This window comes from Cervus canadensis, chromosome 27 (genome assembly GCF_019320065.1).
Source record: "Cervus canadensis isolate Bull #8, Minnesota chromosome 27, ASM1932006v1, whole genome shotgun sequence".
Lineage (NCBI taxonomy): Eukaryota > Metazoa > Chordata > Mammalia > Artiodactyla > Cervidae > Cervus > Cervus canadensis.
The window spans coordinates 9,007,524-9,027,617 of NC_057412.1; the positions used below are offsets into that span (position 1 = coordinate 9,007,524).

At 40.2% G+C, this 20,094-nt stretch overlaps 1 long non-coding RNA gene and 1 other non-coding gene across 4 annotated transcripts in view; one reads left to right on the forward strand and one right to left on the reverse strand.

Moving 5' to 3' along the window:
* LOC122428627 overlaps positions 1–20,094 on the reverse strand; it is a 93,362-nt gene that overhangs the window by 14,678 nt on the left and 58,590 nt on the right. The gene's annotated exons all lie outside the window — the stretch shown is intronic.
* LOC122429033 lies at positions 17,062–17,154 on the forward strand. Its single transcript, XR_006265901.1, has one exon. It is a non-coding gene; the product is annotated as a small nucleolar RNA SNORD116 (small nucleolar RNA).

Genomic DNA, 20,094 nt, shown 5'->3' on the forward strand with positions numbered 1-20,094 from the left:
TGAAACACACACAAAACTAAATTAAACAAATGTTGAACCACATCCTAAATGGTAAAATAATTTGACAAAGAATAGATACTCATGGGCTTCCCAGATGGCGCTAGTGGTAATGAAGCCACCTGCCAACGCAGGAGACAAAATAGGTAACGGTTTGATTCCTGGGTTGGGAAGATCTTCTGGAGAAGGAAATGGCAACCCACTTCAGAATTCCTGCCTGGAGAATCCCATGGACCGAGAAGCCCGGCAGGCTACAGTCCATAGGGTCACAAAGAGTCAGACACTACTGAAGCGACTTAGCACACACACACGGATGGATCCATGTATACGTGTAATCGAATCGCTTTGCTATAGACCTGAAACTAACATAACATGGTTAATCAACTATATTCCAACACAAAATTAAAAGTTAAAAAAAGGGACCCAGTCCTGAAAATCTACCATCGTAGCAGATGAGAAGATGGAACTCTGAGATATTTTAATAAATATTCACGTAATAGCGTTATCTTAGGTCAAAAGATGTTAAAACCACAGAAAGTTTGCTTTTAGGCATAGGGAACTGAAACACTACAGGCAGATGCTAATTCCATTTTCCTGTACATTTGCCATCATACTAAAAGTCTACCTCGCCACTGACCATGTGTTTCTATTTTAAGCTCAAAACCATTTCCACTGTCTTGACTGAGAGGTGATTTGGAGGTCAAATCAGAATGCCCCACAGAAATGTATTATTCTTGAACTTCTTAAACAGATTGTTCTTCGTCTGAAATGGCAACTCCTTTCTTAAAAGGACAAGTGCTAGACTTAAGTTGTTTTCCCAATAAATTAAAATAAGTTTATATCTCTTGGTCCAAACTCCAATCCCTCTCTGCTTTACAGCTCACGTAGTCAGCAGACGTTTATTTGCTCTTCCGGACCCAGATGGTGACATAGGAGACTCCTGAATTTAGTCATGGATGCGCCAGATGCAGTGTAGTCCCTTCTGAGAGAGATTCAGGAACTAGCCAGGGGACTGCTACACATCAGATGATGGAGAAAATACATGGAAACAGGCAGGAAGGGGTGAGAGGCATCCTTGCTGTAAACTCACCAGGCAAAGCAACACACGACTGAGAGGGAACCCCAGGCTCTCAGCTTCTCCCGAGGAGAAAAGGATTCGGACTCCACATTGAGATCCCAGACTTATAAGCCTCCCCGGAGGAACGATCCCCAAGCCCCCCACCTCCGATAGCCGGTAGGGTTTTGCTCAATGAAGTTGCACAAGGCTGTAACAAACAAAGAAAAATTGTTAACAAGATATAGGAGAACTCACTGCCACGCAGAGCGAGCAGACAGAAAGGCCCACCTCCCGGTCCTTCCCCGAGTGCGGCTGGACTGCATGTTTTACGAGCTGCTGTCTGAGAGTCTGGCTTCTAATTAGGAGGCATCTGAGTGATGACTCTGGTCTTTCCCAGAGCCTGAGTGGGCTGGTGGATACTTCCCCTCTCCCCCGGGCTCCGGTTCACCCTAACGATGAAACCAAGTGCCCAGTGCATCTCCCTGGAAGATGTTGGTCCACACACCTAGTGCTCTGACTTTTATAGCAGCCACTTGAGGGGCTGGTCTCCAAGCATCCCAGCTGACGATCAACAGTGCTTACATGTGCAACCCCCACAGGACTACCACCAACAAGGAAGAAGTTGTTAAACAGGCGTGGGAGTGCACACACACACACACACACACACACACACACCCTGCAGCTCTTACACACGGACTCAGCGCAAAGGGAGCAGGACAAAGTGGCCATCGCCCAGTTCCTCCCCAGAAGGAGACTGACTGCTTCCTTGCTCCGTTACACCCTGAGGGTCCAGCCTCTAACCAACCCGCACCTGCAGGGAGAAGCAAATCACAACCATAATAAGATAACACCTCACACATGGCTTCCCCAGGGGCTCAGATGGTTAAGACTCTGCCTGCAATGCGGGAAACTCAGGTTCGATCCCTGGGTCAGGAAGATTTCTTGCCTGGAGAATCTCATGGACAGAGAAGTCTGGAGGGCTACAGTCCATGGGATCACAAAGGTTCAAATACGACTGAGCAACTTTCCCTTCACTTCACACGTGTTAAGATCTCTGTTACCAAAACGGTGCTAAGTCTCTTCAGTCGTGTCTGACTCTTTGCAACCCCATAAACTGTGACCCACCAGGCTCCAGGGAATTCTCCAGGCAAATATACTGGAGTGGGTTGCTATTTCCTTCTCCAGGTATCAAAAGGCTAAGAATCAACAAACATTGGTGAGGCCGTGGAGAAAGGAGAACTTTTGAGCACTGCTGGTGGCAATGTAAACTGGTGCAGTCACTGTGGAAAACCACATGGAGGTTTTTCAACAATTAAAAAGAGAACCACCCTATGATTCATCAATCGTACTTATGGGTGTACAGGCAGATCTTGTTTCATTGCATGTCTCTTTACTGTGCATTTTTCACAAGTTGAAGGTTTGCGATACTCCTGCATCCAGCAAGTCTATCAGTACCATTTTCCAACAGCGTCTGCTCACTTTGCTTGTCTGTGTCACTTTCTGGTAATTCTTTTCCCAATTTTATCTGTTATGGTGATCTGTGATCAGCGATATTTGAGGTTACTACCACGACTTGCTGAAGGCATGGATTATGGGTAGCACTTTTCAGTAGTAAATTATTTTTTAATTAAGGTATGTACTTTTTTTAGACATATTGCTATCGCACATTGAGCCTATAGGGTAGTGTAAACATAACTTTTATGTGCACTGGGAAACTAAAACATTTTCTGTGACTCTCTTTATTGTGATGTTTACTTTATTACAGTGGTCTCGAACCAAACCCATAATATTTTCAAGATATTCTTGTATATCCAAAGGAAACAAAATCAACATCTCCAAGAGACATCTGTTTCCCATGTACATTGCAGCATTATTCACAGTAGCTAAGGCATGAAAACAACCTAAGCATCTTTTGACAGATGAATAAAGAAAATGTGATATTAATAGATATAGATACAAACACAATGGACTACTACTCAGCCTTAAAAAAGAAGGAAATCCTGCCATTTGTGACAACATGAATGAACCTAGAGAGCACTATGTTAAGTGAAATAAGTCAGACAGAAAAAGACAAATACTACCTGTTGTCACTTGCTGAACTCACAGAGAGTAGAATGGTGGTGGCCAGGAGCTGGGATATGGGGGAAATAGAGTAAAAGACTCAAACTTTCAATTATGTGATAAGGTCTGAGTATCTAACATATAATATGGTGACTATAGTTGATAATATTGTATCAGTTCAGTTTAGTTCAGTTGCTCAGTCAAGTCTGACTCTCTGTGACCCCGTGTTCTGCAGCACGCCAGGCCTCCCTGTCCATCACCAACTCCCGGAGTTCACTCAAACTCATGTCCACTGAGTCGGTGATGCCATCCAGCCATCTCATCCTCCGCCCCCCTTCTCCTCCTGCCTTCAATATTTCCCAGCATCACGGTCTTTTCAAATGAGTCAGTTCTTCACATCAGGTGGCCAAAATATTGCAGTTTCAGTTTCAGCATCAGTCCTGCCAATGAATATTCAGGACTGATCTCCTTTAGGATGGACTGGTTGGATCTCCTTGAAGTCCAAGGTACTCTCAAGAGTCTTCTCCAACACCACAGTTCAAAAGTATCAATTGTTCGGCACTCAGTTTTCTTTATAGTCCAACTCTCATACCCATACATGACTACTGGAAAAACCATAGCTTTGACTAGATGAACCTTTGTTGGCAAAGTAATGTCTCTGCCTTTTAATATACTGTCTAGGTTGATCATAACTTTCTTTTCAAGGAGCAAGCATCTTTTAATTTCATGGCTGCAGTCACCATCTGCAGTGATTTATAATACTGTAATACTATAATACTGTATAGTATAATTGAAATTAGCTAAGCAAGTAAAACCTAGATACTTAAGTGTTCTTCACACAGAAAAAAAGGTAAGAATGCAAGGTGCTGGATGTGTTAATTAACTCAGCAGTGAGAATCCTTTCACATTGCACATGTACATATTGGTTCTGAAACTTCGGACCTTCCCCCTTTCCTACACCAGCGCACAGAGGGCAAGAAGAGACCAAAGAAAGAGAAAGACAGTTGGCGGCAGATTAGTTGGTGGCAGTTTAATGAGCAAGAGAACTCACATGCAAGACTTGCAATGGCCAAAGATGAGTAGATCTCCACGCCTGCTTGCCAGAATCTTAAAGGTTTATATAGAGGCCTTAATAGGGCTCTGTCACATACATAATCCACATGGTCTCAACAACACCTTGCTTTCTCAAGGCTGTGTCCTTGAAAATGGCTTCTACCATGGGAACAGTGTGTGAATGTACATTCTAAGGACACAGGGAGGAGGTGAGGAGCCTCTAATTGCCCTGGTTCAGCTCACAGGTAAACCAGTTGTCAGTCACACCCTCTTGATGAGAATCTCCACCAGTATATCAGATCATCACTTTATATCACATTTATCACATTGTATACCTTAAAGACGTTACAGTTTTATTTGTCCACTACATTTCAATGAAACTGGAAAAGAAAACACTTATTTACTGAGCTTTTGATATTGTGCAAGGCATAGAAAACATGCATGACCACTTTAAAATCTGAAACTTGCCCTCAAGGAAGTTTCTATCTAAATTAAAAAGTTAAGACAATCAATGAGCGCTTCCCTGGCGGCTCAGATGGTAAAGTTAAGACAGTCAATGAACTGTTACAATCCCAGACTGAAAATAATACACAAAAATGTAATCATAAAGCTCTATGATGATTCAGAAGGGAGAGAGATTACTTTGTTGGAGCTCCCTGGGGGGATTTCAAGAAAGAAATGGCACTACATTAGAAATGACATTTAAACTGGATTTTGAATTGAAGATAAAATTTGAAAATTTAAATCATGAAGGAACAAAAAGCAATCCAGAAGAGGCAAGGTCTTGAATAAAGCAGAGAACAATAAAAAATTATGTTAAATACTGGATTGGGAGGATCCCCCGGTGTAGGAGGAAATGGTAATCCACTCCAGTATTCTTTCCTGGAAAATCCCATGGACAGAGGAGCCTGGTAAGCTACAGCCCATGGGGTCACTGAGGACTTGGGCACTCATTCACTGACTCACTATGAGGATCACAAGCAGTTCAGTCTGGCTGGAATACACATTTCATGAAAAAGGTAGAGAGAAATAAAGTTAGAAGATTCAGAAGGCCTGAAATGCCAGCATAAGGATTTTGAGTGGAGAGTCTTGAAGATATCTTGAGCAGCAGTGTGGCATAATCAAATGCTTTGGGATGATTGATCTGCCAGCCTTGACCCAGACAGAGTTGTTAGGGAGAAAGGAAGCAACTGAAATTGTTTAAGTAAGCAGTCATGGAGGGCCAAAATAAGGCGATAAGAATAGAAATGGAAAGAGGGGAAGGACTAGGAAAGCAGAATAGACAGGAGTTGGCATCAACTGCAACAAGAATTTTAGAGCCCAAGTGATCGTGTTAGAAGCATTGTGTTCCTGATGGTTCAACAGTAAAGAATCCCCCTGCAACTCAGGAGACTTGGGTTCAATCCCTGGGTTGGGAAGATCCCCTGGAGAAGGGAATGGCGACCCACTCCAGTATTCCTCCCTGGAAAACCCCTATGGACAGAGGCGTCTGGTGGGCTACAGTCCATGGGGTCCCAAGAGTCAGAAATGACTGAGCGACCCAGCACGCACATCTCTTTGAAAGAAGATAAAGAAGATCTGAGACATGATTTCATCAGGAAGAAGTAATACCAGCAGCATGAATAAGTGCTACCACTGATAACCACTGCCAGGCTACAGAGATGGTTGCCTGTGTGGAGAGTGTTCCAAAGCAGCTGGAAGCAGAAATGGCAATTTTTTATATATAAATATGCATACAGAGCCATGGTCGAATGGAGGTATGTATCATCATGACAGAGGCACAGTTTGCTTTCTGCAAGAAATGGTGGAGCTCTCCTGCTGGGAGGTTAGTCAAAACATGTCGAGGGAACCAGAGAGAAATGGCTGGATAATGCTGGCACTCTCCACTGCCTGGCGGGAATGGGTATGGACCCACACTTCGGAAAGTATTTCAGTAAAATGTCCAGCAAAAATTTCATAAAACAAGGCCATGTTATTTCACTTCTAGGAGCATAATCTAAGTAAATAATCCAAATACTGGGAAATTCTTGTAGGTATTCAATACTGCATTATTAAATTGAGTCAAGTAAACATTCTATATCTGGACAGTGACAGTGTTTTAGGTAATTAACTAATGTGACACAGGTAAGGCAGCAACTCCCCACTCCCTCATTTACTGAGGTTGTCCCCAGGTTAGAGCTATGAGTAGGCCCTCCTAAGAACTATGAGATATGAGACAACCAAGGTAGCTATTTAAAGAGTCAATCATAAGAGCAAAGGAAAACATTGCATATTATAATTGAGCCCAACAGAGATGGACATTTATGTAGAATGTTGTATATTTATACTGAAGAAAGGTAAAGAAGCTCTAAATCAATAGAAGGGCAAACTGGTTCTGGAAAGGAAGACTCAAAAGTATCAAATTTCTCCAAATTGGTATATAAATTTCATACAATTCCCAATCAAAATTGTAAAAGAATGTCTAGTGAAATAGCCAGTAAAATTTGGAAAAACAGAATAATGAGGAGGGACTTACATAACCATTATAAATGTGAAACATAACATGTCATTGGCCCAAAATTAGATAAAGAGATCAATATGAAAAGATAAAGCCTGTGATATTTCAATTAGATGAGAAAATAATTCAATAAAAGATGCTGAAACAACAGACAAGGTATTTACAGACTAAAAACTAAGCTCAATAAAACATGAAAAGCATTAAAAATCATATAAGTATTAGTAAAATATATAGAAGAACCTGATGTCTTAATCTTTAAGTAGGGAATACTTTCATAAGCAGAAACAATAAAAGCCAAAAAGTGAAAAGACTCCACTATACAAAAATACAAATAGTTTGAATAATCTAAAGAGTATAAAGTTCAAAGACAATACTGACTACAGGAAAATACTTTCAACATTCAAATGAATAAGCATTAATAACCAATGAAAGAGCCCATAGAAATCAGTAACAAGTGGGAAAAAAAGCCTTCTAAAAATAGACAAAGGAATTCACAAAAGAAATATGTGTCTAATGAGTATTTTTAAAGTATACTGAAATTACATTGTAATTTGGAATATGCAATTTTTTAAAATAATGAGTTAATATTTTTAACTTATGGGCAGAAATGAAAAAGCAGAATAATACTGCATTTTGACAAGGGTGTGTGAAGGGAAACAGACTGTCATTAAGAAGACACCAGGACAGACTTTTTAGAGTATCGTGCTTTGGTACTTATTAAAATTTTACTTGTGCCCTCTATTATAACCTACAAAATCCATTTTTAGGAAAATATGCAATAAGCATCTTGCAATATCCACACAGAAGACTGTTCATTGCAGCAGCTGGGGGTAAATACATGGCCAAGAACAGCTGAATTCAGTTCAGTTCAGTCGCTCAGTCTGTCCGACGCTTTGCGACCCCATGAACCGAAGTACACCAGGCCTCCCTGTCCATCAAAACTCCCGGAGTTTATCCAAATTCATGTCTATAGAGTGGGTGATGCCATCCAGCCATCTCATCCTTTGTGGTCCCCTTCTCTTTCTGCCCTCAATCTTTCCTAGCATCAGGGTCTTTTCCAATGAGTCAGCTCTTCGCATCAGGTGGCCAAAGTGTTGGAGTTTCAGCTTCAGCATCAGTCCTTCCAATGAACACCCAGGACTGATCTCCTTTAGGATGGACTGGTTGGATCTCCTTGAAGTCCAAGGGACTCTCAAGAGTCTTCTCCAACACCACAGCTCAAAAGCATCAATTCTTCAGCGCACAGCTTTCTTTATAGTCCAACTCTCACAGCCATACATGACCACTGGAAAAACCATAGCCTTGACTAGATGGACCTTTGTTGGCAAAGTAATGTCTCTGCTTTTTAATATGCTATCTAGGTTGGTCATAACTTTCCTTCCAAGGAGTAAGTGTCTTTTAATTTCATGGCTGCAATCACCATCTGCAGTGATTTTGGAGCCCAAAAAAATAAAGTCAGCCACTGTTTCCACTGTTTCCCCATCTATTTCTCATGAAGCAATGGGACTGGATGCCATGATCTTAGTTTTCTGAATGTTGAGCTTTAAGCCAACTTTTTCACTGTCCTCTTTCACTTTCATCAAGAGACTCTTGAGTTCTTCACTTTCTGCCATAAGGGTGGTGTCATCTGCATATCTGAGGTTATTGATATTTCTCCCAAGCAATCTTGATTCCAGCTTGTGCTTCATCCAGCCCAGCGCTTCTCAAGATGTACTCTGCATATACGTTAAATAAAATGGTGATAATATACAGCCTTGACGTACTCCTTTTCCTATTTGGAACCTGTGTGTTGTTCCATGTCCAGTTCTAATTGTTGCTTCCTGACCTGCATACAGGTTTCTCAAGAGGCAGGTCAGGTGATCTGGTATTCCCATCTCCTTCAGAATTTTCCACAGTTTATTGTGATCCACACAGTCAAAGTAGATGAGTAAATAAACAATATTACAGCTATAGTGTGCAATGCTATGAAAGCTGTTTTGTGGTAGACAAATAGATACTGGTGTTAAAAGATTACCAAGATACATTTTAGTAAAGCAGAACAATTTTATATATAAATATAAACAAGAAAAGATCAAGAAGCAGACATAGAAAAGCATTAAACAGTAGTTACTTTGGCCACCTGATGCGAAGAGCCAACTCATTGGAAAAAAACCCTGAAGCTGGGAAAGATTGAGGACAGGAGGAGAAGCGGATGACAGAGGATGAGATGGTTGGATGGCATTACTAACTCAACAGGCATGAGTTTGAACAAACTCCAGGAGACAGTGAAGGACAGTGAAGCCTGGAGTGCTGCAGTCCATGGGGCTGCAAAGAGTCAGACATGACTTAGAACTAAATAGCAACTTCTTCAATAGGGTGGAGTAAAGGATTGGGTTGGGCTTCCCTGGTGGCTCAGATGGTAAGGCATCTGCCTGCAGTGCGGGAGACCTGGGTTCAATCCCTGGGTCAGGAAGATCCCCTGGCGAAGGAAATGGTAACCCACTCCAGTACTCTTGCCTGGGAAATCCCATGGACGGAGGAGCCTGGCGGCTACATTCCCTAGGGTTGCAAAGAGCCGGACATGACTTAGCAACTAAAAACAACAACAAAGGACTGGAACTGTCGCTTACTATCTGTATTTTTTATGTTTGACTTTTTAAAAATGACTACATGTGAAGACCAGCAGAAACAGTACACTCAGAAAAGTTTTTACAGCGCTGACAAGTGCTTACTTAACCAAGGTAAAGTAAATAATTCAGTCATTTAAAGCAAAGGTATATATACATTTATAGCAAAGGTAGTGTGATCATGGTTTCCTGGAGCTTTCCTTTTGTCTTTCAATTCAGTCGCTCAGTCATGTCCAACTCTGCAACCACGTGGACTGCAGCACGCCAGGCTTCCCTGTCCATCACCAACTCCTGGAGCTTACTCAAACTCATGTCCATCGCATTGGCGATGCCATCCAACCATCTCATCCTCTGCTGTCCCCTTCTCCTCCCGCCTTCAATTCTTCCCTTCTGTGGGTAAGCTTATTCAAGTAAACCAGGTAAGGGTCTTGACACTTAGACCGGCCTTGTTCCTCTCTTCACCCTCGGCTCTGTCTCCTTCCCTGCCTTACACAGTGATGCTCCCCCTTGGGTATTTCCTACCATCTAGATCCAGTCCTCCAACCACTGATGTCAGATTCTCTCTCTCTCATCTAGGGATTGCTCTCGATACTGCATAAAGACTTTCCAAGTAACAGGACTGGTAAAAGTACGATTGTTTAACATTTATAAACCAGGGAGGAAAATTTACAAAGAATATCCATCACAAGAAGTGGACAGGCTGCTCAGCTTGGTGCTGTGTGATGGCCGAGAGGGGTGGGATGGGGGTGGGCTGGGAGGAGGCTCAAGAGGGACGGGATATACGTGTATGTAAAGCTGGTTCACTTAGTTTATGGCAGAAAATAACACACCACTGTAAGGCAATTATACTCCAATTTAAAAAAAATAGGGGAAGAGAGAAATAAAAAGAATTGGATGCATTTCATAGCATGATTTCAAAAACAAATACTTAAATTTTTACTGAATAAAAGTAATACATATTTCTCACAGGAGTACTTCAGGAAACAGGTTAAAAACTTTGAGAAATAGTTCTCTACATTCTGAAAGAAATTAAAGAAAGACTGTGATGACCCAGAGGACTGGGACTGGGGGGAGGTGAGAGGGAGGGGTGATATGTATACTTATGACTGATGCATGCTGTTGTATGGCAGAAAAAAACACAACATTGCAAAGCAGTTACCCTCCAATTAGAAGGAAATTAAAGAGAGAAAATAACTATTTGAAAGGGAAAATTTTATGAAGAGGGATATGAAATTAACAAAGAAATTAAAAGGTAGTAAATGTGAAGTGAAAGAGTTCGTGAAAGATATCAAAATACGAACACCCTAGGAATAAAAATGATAAAGAAACACAAAAACAATATAAGGGATACCATTTTTTAAAAAGAATTGGAACATGGAAGAAAGACTGATAAAACTTTAAATGCCAAAAGACAAAGAAACTTTAAATGCCAAAAGACAAAGAAACAAAGGGAATCAGAAAGGAATATATGGAGGTAGACCAGAGTCAACCAAGCTTGACCAGCAAAGGAAGTCAAACAAACGGGATCAGAATAACACTAAAATATGAGATAGAACATGTTTCTGAATTAAAGAGAGAGTTGATTCCGAGGGTCAAAGGGGCATACTGTGTTACAGGGGCATACTGTGTTACAGGGGAAAGCAATTTGTTGACCAGTAGTCAACACGCTATATTCTGGTAAGGCTGCTCGCCTTTAAGAATGGTGCAGCAGAAAGGAACACAGCATGGTAAAGCGATCATCCTCCAGTTTGAATCTAAAAAAGAATAAACATAGAAATAAAGAAGCATTTCAGAAGAAGCAGTTCACCTACCAAAGAGGAAAATCAGAGTGGACTCAGATTTCTTCACAGCCATATTTAGTATCCCCAAACGTAGTTCAGCTGGAAAAGAATTCACCTGCAATGCAGGAGGCCCTGGTTCGATTCCTGTGATGGGAAGATCTGCTAGAGAAGGGATAGGCTACCCACTCCAGCATTCTGGGGCTTCTCTGGTGGCTCAGCTGGTAAGAATCCACCTGCAATGTGGGAGATCTGGGTTCAGTTCCTGGGTTGGGAAGATCCCCTGGAGAAGGAAACAGGCTACCCACTCCAGTATTCTGGCCTGGAGAATTCCATGGATTGTATGTCCATGGGGTTGCAAAGAGTCAGACAGAACTGAGCGACTTTCACTTTGAAAACTGTGAGCGCAAAAGTTTAGACAGCCCTTCTCGTGGAATAAAAAAACTACTTGATGAGACATTCTCACCAAACAAGTGCTGTAATGGAAAGAATTGAAAAAGGAAGAATTCATGGCATAAAAGTATTTGTGATTTGCACTGAATTGATTAGATTACAGAAATAAAGCTGTTATAAACATTGAAATGTGTTATGTTAGTAAGAATATAGCTAAGGAAAATGGGCGATGGTGGGAAAAAGCAATCAGAAAAAATTACAAACACACTAATTTCTTAAACTTTCATATCAGGAGTTAAAAGATGTTATTTACTCCAGATGTTCCAAATTTCCTTCTGATAGTTCCCTTCTGTCTGAAAAAGTTCCTTTTAGTAAATCTTTAGCTATGATATCAGGTTGGTTTAACATTAGAAAAAATATGAGTCATCATATATTAATAGATTAAAATTGAACAATCACATGATCATCTCAGTAAATGCAGGAAAAAATATTTTACAAACTTCAACACCCATTTTTGATAGAAACTCTTATAGCAAACTAAGAATAAAATAGACCCTCTTCAATCTAATAAAAAGACATTTATAAATAAAATCCTAAAGCTAGAAATCTACTAAATATTACTGAGAGGAATTAAAGGCTACTAGATAAAAGGAGAGTATACTGTGTCCAGAAATCAGAAAATGCAAAATTGTTAAAATGAGATATCAGTAACCTCACATTAATCTATAGATTTGATGCAATTACAAAATCTCAAGTGTTTCCTGTATACATTACATACAGACTGCAAAATTTACAAAAAAATGCAGAAGGCCCAAAGTAACCAAAAGTAAAGAAAAAATAAAATTGAGAGTCTTTTGAAAAAGAAAAACAAAGTTGGAAGTATTAAACTCCCACTTAGTATCAAACTTACACTTAGAATAAAGCTACTGTAATCAAGTTAGTCTGGTATACAGAACAGTGAGTCCAGAAATAGACCTACACATATATAGCTCATTGAGTACCAACATAAGGGCCAATATATTTCAGTGCAGAAAGGATATTTTTTTCACAAATGGCACTAGAAAGTGGATGTTCACATACAGAAACAAAAAAAAACAACTTCAACAGTTCACACCACATCCAAAATTTAACTCAAAAAAGGTCATAGACCTAAATGTAAGAGAGAAAGTTTTAAAACGTCTAGAAGAAAACATAGGAGAGAAATTTTATTACCTTTAGTTACACTAGATTTCTATAAAAGCATAAACCATAAAAGTAAAAAAATAATAAGCTGGACTTTAAAAATTAAAGAGTTTGCTAAATGCATGCAACAAAACAGAGACAGACTCACAGAGAAAACAAACTAGTGGTTACCAGTGGGAGAGATAAGGGGGGAGGGGCAAGAAACAGGCACGGGTTTAAGAGATGCAAAGTACCAGGTAACAAATCAATAAGCTACAAGGCTATATTGTACAGCACAGGAAATATAGCCATTATTTTAAAATAACTTTAAATGGAGTATAGTCTGTACAAATGTTGAACCACTATGTTGCATACCTGAAACTAATATAATATTGTAAATCAACTATACTTTAATAAAAAATTATGTTTGCTCTTAAAAACATACTTAAAAAGACAAAGTGTAGACTGTGATAAAATATTTGCAAAGCATATAGTTGACAAAGGATTTGCTTCAATAATATATAAAGAACTCTTAAAACTCAAAAAGACAAATAGTCTAAATTTTAAAATGGGAAAATTTTTTGAAAAGACACTTCATCAAATAAGATGGATAAATGGTAAGTGAACATATACAAAGATGCTCAACATCATTAGTCATTTGGGAAATGCAAGTTAAATCACACTGCTATACCACAAAACACTCATTAGAATTAAAAACAAAAAAACAAAACACTTGAAATATCCAATGCTGGTGAGAATGTGGACCACCTGGACCACTCATAGTTGCTGATGGAAATACAAAGTGGTACATCCACACACAAAAATACAGTTTGGCATTTTCCACTAAATGAAATATACTCTTACCATACAACTTAGAGACCTCACTCCTAAGTAGTTACTCAGGAGAAATAGCCTATGTCCAAACAAAGACATGTATTTGAACGTTCATACTTACAGTTTTCAATGACCCAAAATTTGCAAACAACCCAAATCAGTTCAGTTCAGTTCAGTTCAGTCACTCAGTTGTGTCCGACTCTTTGCAACTCCTTGGACTGCAGCACGCCAGGCCTCCCTGTCCATCACCACCTCCCGGAGTTTACTCAGACTCATGTCCACTGAGTTGGTGATGCCATCCAACCATCTTATCCTCTGTCACCCCCTTCTCCTCCTGCCTTCAATCTTTCCCAGCATCAGGGTCTTTTCAAATGAGCTACAAGGCTACAAGCTCTTCGCATCAGGTGGCCAGAGTATTAGAGTTTCAGCTTCAATATCAGCCCTTCCAATGAATATTCAGGACTGATTTCCTTTAGGATGGACTGGTTGGATCTCCTTGCAGTCCAAGGGATTCTCAAGAGTCTTCTCCAACACCACAGTTTAATAGCATCAATTCTTTGGCATTCAGCTTTCTTTATGATCCAACTCTCACATCCATACACGACTACTGGAAAAACTATAGCCTTAACTAGATGAACTTTTGTTGGCAAAGTAATGTCTCTGCTTTTTAATATGCTGTCTAGGTTGGTCATAACTTTCCTTCCATCCAAAATATCCATCAACTAATGAATATAACCAACTAAGATCAGCCATGCACGGAATTGAGAAAGAGCTATCATAAATTGCTTTATAGTCATGTAATGGAATACTCTGGCCACCTGATGTGAAGAGTCGACTCACTGGAAAAGACCCTGAAGCTGGGAAAGATTGAAGGCAGGAGGAGAAGGGGACGACAGAGGACGAGATGGTTGGATGGCATCACCGACTCAATGGACATGAGTTTGAGCAAGCTCCAGGAGATGGTGAAGGACAGGGAAGCCTGATGTGCTGCAGTCCGTGGAGTCACAAAGAGTCAGACACAACTGAGTGACTGAATAACAACTGCAATGGAATACTAAGTGAATAAGTCCAGACACAAAAAAAACTGCATGTTGTATGACTCCACTAACACAAAATTCTGGAAAGGGAAAAAGTGCAGTGACAAAAAGCCATTTAGTGGTTGCTAGGGGCAGGCGAAGGGAGAGGCCATTGAACAGAAAGAATCAGAGGGAACGTTCTGCAGTGGAAGATATGTTCTAGATCATGACTGTGTTGCCAATTACACAACTGTAAAATAAACTATATTTTGGTGTAATTATACAAAAATACAACTTATAAATTGTGTTTTTGTGTAACTACATAAAACTGTAACCATTTGTCAAAACTCAGAATTACAAACTTAAAATTGGCAAATTTTATTATAAGCATATTAACTTCATTAAAGTAATTATTCTTAAAAGTTGGCAATTAGAAGGTCATATTCTACTATAAGACACATTTTATAATGAAAGTCTAATCTCATAGATAGGATGCTTTATATTATTTGTAGATTATTATTGCAATTTTGAAGAACCATAGGAATCCTCCAAAACTAACAGAAATAATGATAATTCAGTAACATGACTGACACTAAAACACAAATATACTGAGGTTTCTTATATGCAAATAATTAGTAAAAATCTATAATGAAAGAAAATCACATTTATGAATTCACAAATATATTTTAAAAAATATGTAATTCATACATAAAGTTTTAAATAATTCCTGAGGACAAAAGAAAAAATTAGTAACAATAAAAATGTACCTTGTTCTTGGTTCCAAAACTTTGGATTTAAAGTCTTTCTTCTCCCTAAATCAAGTTATAACTTAATTGCAATCTCAATGAATAATCTCATCTATGCTTTCTCATTTTGAATGTGATTAATAAGCTACTTAAAGTCACTGGAGACAAGACAAATTATTTAATAAATGTAACTGGGATAACTTTAAAGCTTTAGGAAAATATGTTTACACATATACTTTGATCCTTACGTAGCAATAAATTCTGCTCACATCATTATATGCTAAAAATAAAATCATAAATTTTAGAGGAAAATATGAGTATTTTTTTATTATCCTGGGGTTGGGAAGATCGACTTAAGTTTATACAAAGTTCAAAATTCAGAAAGATAAAAACTATTAAATTTGATTATATGAAAAATTTAACTATCTGTGATGCAAAAGCTTACCATAACTACATTCAAGTGATAAATGACAAGCTGGATTAAAAAAAATTGGCAACAAATGACCAAGAGCTAATTTCCAGAAAATTAAAATTGCTCTTACAAGTTAATAAAGAAGAGACAAACAATCAATAGAAAATATGGCAAAGAATAGTAAAAGGGGAAAAGGTGCAAATGGTGTATAAAGTGAGATGATGTTCATCTCACTTCACTTACAATTAAAGAAATTAATATTCAGTAGGGATGAGGTGCCCACAGAAAAAGAAAAGCAAGGAGGCAAAGTGATTATCTGAGGAGGCTTTACAAACAGCTGAAAAAAGAAGAGAAGCGAAAAGGAAGGGAGAAAGGGAAAGGCACATTCAACCAAATTCAGAGTTCCAAAGAAAAGTAGAGACATGAAGCCCTTCTTCAATGAAGAGTGCATAACACTAGAAGAAAACAACAGAAGGGGAAATACTAGAGATCTCTTCAGAAAAATTGGAAATATCAAGGGAACATCTTGCCCAAAGATGGGCACAATAAAGGACAGAAACCATAGAGACCTAGCGGACGGTGAAGAGATCAAGAAGAGATGGAAAGGATACATGGAAGAACTAAACAAAAGAGATCGTAATGAACCGGATTACTACCATGGTGCGGTTAGTCACCCAGAGCCAGACATTCTGGAGTGCCAAGTCAAGTGAGCCTTAGGAAGCCCTGCTGTTAATAAAAATAGTGGCTGCAATGAAATTCCAGCAGAACTACTCAAATCCCAAAAGAATGATGCCATCAAGGTTTTGCATTCAATATTTCAGCAAATCTGGCAGACCCAGCAGTGGCCACAAGACTGGAAAAGGTCAATTCTCATCCCAATTCCCAAGAAGAGAAGTACCAAAGAATGTGCTAACCATCGGAAAATTGCACTCATCTCCCACGCTAGTAAGATCATGCTTAAAATCTTGCCTGCTAGGTTTCAGCATTATGCGAAACAAGAACTTCCACATGTTCAAACAGGGTTTAGAAAAAGAAGAGGAACAGATCAAATCACCAACATTCGTTGGATCACAGAGAAAGCAAGGGAGTTCCAGAAAAACATCTACCTCTGTTTCATTGACTATGCTAAAATCTTTGACTGTGTGGACCATAACAAACTGTGGGACTTCCCTAGTGGCTCAGACGGTAAAGCGTCTGCCTACAATGTGGGAGACCCAGGTTCGATCCCTGGGTCGGGAAGATCCTCTGGAGAAGGAAATGGCAACCCACTCCAGTATTCTTGCCTGGAAAATCCCGTGGACAGAGGAGCCTGGAGGAGACTGGGCTACAGTCTGTGGGGTTGCAAAGAGTCAGACAGAACTGAGGGACTTCACTTTCACTTTCACTTAAAGAGATGGGATTACCAGATCATCTTACCTGTCTCCTGATAAGCCTGTAGGCAGGTCAAGAAGCAACAGTTACGACACCCTCTCATGCATTCCTTGGAAAATCTGAACAAAATGAGTGAGAACTCACTACTGTCTCCTCATCAAAACTGAGGTCCAGCACGTTGAAAAAATAAATAAATAAATAAAAAATTAAAAAAAAAAAAAAGAAGCAACAGTTAGAACCCTGTATGGAACAATTGATTTGTTCAAGATTGAGAAAGGATACGACCAAGTTGTCTGCTGTCATCCTGTTTGTTTAATCTATACACTGAGCACATCATGAGAAATGCTGGGCTGGACGAGTTACAAACTGAAATCAAGATAGACGGGAGAAGCAACAACCTCAGATATGCAGATGATACCACTGTAATGGCAGAAAGTGAAGAGGAACTAAATAGCCTCTTGATGAGGGTGAAGGAGGAGATTCAAAGAGCCAACTTAAGACTAAACATTAAAAAAATAATAATAGTAACTAAGATCATGGCATATGGCCCCACTACTTCATGGCAAATAGAAGGAGAAAAGGTGGAAACAGTGACAGATTTCCTCTTCTTGGACTCCAAGGTCACTGTGGCTGCTGATTGCAGACATGAAATCAGAAGATGGTTGCTTCTTTGGAAGGAAAGCAACGACAAACCTAAACAGTTATGTTGAACAGCAAAGACATTACTCTGCCAACAGAGATCTGTATAGTCAAGTTCTATGGTCTTCCCAATGGTCACATACTTAAAGAAGAGAGCTGGACTGTAAAGAAGGCAGAATGCCAAAGAACTGACACCTTTGAACTGTGGTGCTGGAGAAGACTCCCTGAAAGTCCCTTGGACAGCAAGGAGATCAATCCAGTCAGTTTTAAGGGAAATCAACCCTGAATATTTGTAGGAAGGACTGATAATGAAGCTGAAGCTCCAGTACTTTGGTCATCTGATGCAAACAGATGAGCATCAAAGGATTGATGCTTTTGAACTGTAGTGTTGGAGAAGACTCTTGAGAGTCCCTTGGACTGAAAGGAGATCAAACCAGTCAATCCTAAACGAAATCAGTCCTGAATATTCACTGGAAGGACTGATGCTGAAGCTGAAGCTCCAATACTTTGGCCACCTGATGCAAAGAACTGACTCACTGGAGAAGACCCTGACACTGGGAAAGATGAGGGCAGGAGGAGAAGGGGACGACAGAGGATGAGATGGTTGAATGGCATCACCGACTTGATGGACATGAGTTTAAGCAAGCTCTGGGAGTTGGTGATGGACAGGGAAGCCTGATGTGCTGCTGTCCATGGAGTTGCAAAGAGTCAGACAGGACTGAGCAACTGAACTGAAATGAACTGATGCAAACAGATGACTCATTGGAAAAGTCCCTGACGTTGGGAAGGATTGAGGGCAGAAGGAGAAGAGGGTGTCAGAGGATGAGATGGCTGGATGGCATCACCAGTGCAATGGACATGAACTTGGGCAAACTTCAGGAGATGGTGAGGGACAGGGATGCCTGGTGTGCTGCCGTCCATGGGGACACAAAGAGTCAGAGAGGACTGGGCTACTGAAGAGCAACAAGAGTAAGGGATGAGGTGCCATTTTCACATGGACAGGAAGCCAAAATTTTGTTAATATTTGGCCATGTCCATTGCATGCCTCTTAATGAAGTAAGAAGTAGGACACAAAGCTTTATAATTAGGGGCAGCAGAAGTTGCCATTTATGGGAGTAATTACCCTACTGAGTGTAAGCATGGTAGGAGCTTACCCAAATGGTAGGAGACGCAGAGAGAGCCCTGGGCACCTTCAGCCTAAACCAGAGAACCCAGGTTCATCTACAAAAGGCTTAAAGAAAGCTTTGGGAAAGCTCTATCACAGTGGTTCTCAGACTTCAGTGAGCATTGGAAGGTTTGTTAAAACTCAGATTGCTGGGTCCTGGCGTGGGAATTTAGGATTCAGGAGGTCTAGGGTGGAACCTGAGAACTCGCATTTATACCAAGTTCCTAGGAGGTACTGATGCCCCTGGGCCAGGGAGTGCACTTTGAGAACCTCTGGTCTATTAAATATCCTTTGTCCTGCTTGCTTGCCATTTCAGTGTTAAACTGAAAGAAAAGCAACGTTAATCAGAGTCCCATTCTTCCCTGCCAGGCTTCTTCACAGCCAGACCATCTCTTTGTGGTTTGGCTTAGTTTACCAGTTGGAAAAGACTTGGATAAAAAATATATATATATATACTTTCCCTTAGTATTGGTGAAAAAATAAACATATGCAGCCCTTTTCAATTTGGCAATCAGCTCAGTTCAGTTCAGTTCAGTCACTCAGTTGTGTCCGACTCTGCAACCCCATGAACCGCAGCACGCCAGGCCTCCCTGTCCATCACCAACTCCCGGAGTTTACTCAAACCCATGTCCATCTAGTCAGTGATGCCATCCAGCCATCTCATCCTCTGTCGTCCCCTTCTCCTCCTGCCCCTAATCCCTCCCAGCATCAGGGTCTTTACCAATGAGTCAACTCTTCGCATGAGGTGGCCAAAGTATTGGAGTTTCAGCTTCAGCATCAGTCCTTCCAATGAACACCCAGGACTGATCTCCTTTAGCATGGACTGGTTGGATCTCCTTACAGTCCAAGGGACTCTCAGGAGTCTTCTCCAATACCACAGTTCAAAAGCATCAATTCTTTGGCGCTCAGCTTTCTTCACAGTCCAAATCTCACACCCATACATGACCACTGGAAAAACCATAGCCTTGACTAGATGGGCCTTTGTTGGCAAAGTAATGTCTCTGCTTTTTAATATGCTATCTAGGTTGGTCATAACTTTCCTTCCAAGGAGTAAGCCTCTTTTAATTTTATGGCTGCAATCACCATCTGCAGTGATTTTGAAGCCCCCAAAAATAAAGTCTGACACTGTTTCCACTGTTTCCCCATCCAGTTCCCATGAAGTGATGGGACCAGATAATACTTCTCAAAATTCACATGTATATATCCTGGGCCCAGAAATTCCATGTCTAGGTATTTATCCTGCACATAAGATCCACCCAAAACACACAAGGAAGATATGTACTAAGATGTTTATTGTAGCCTATTGAC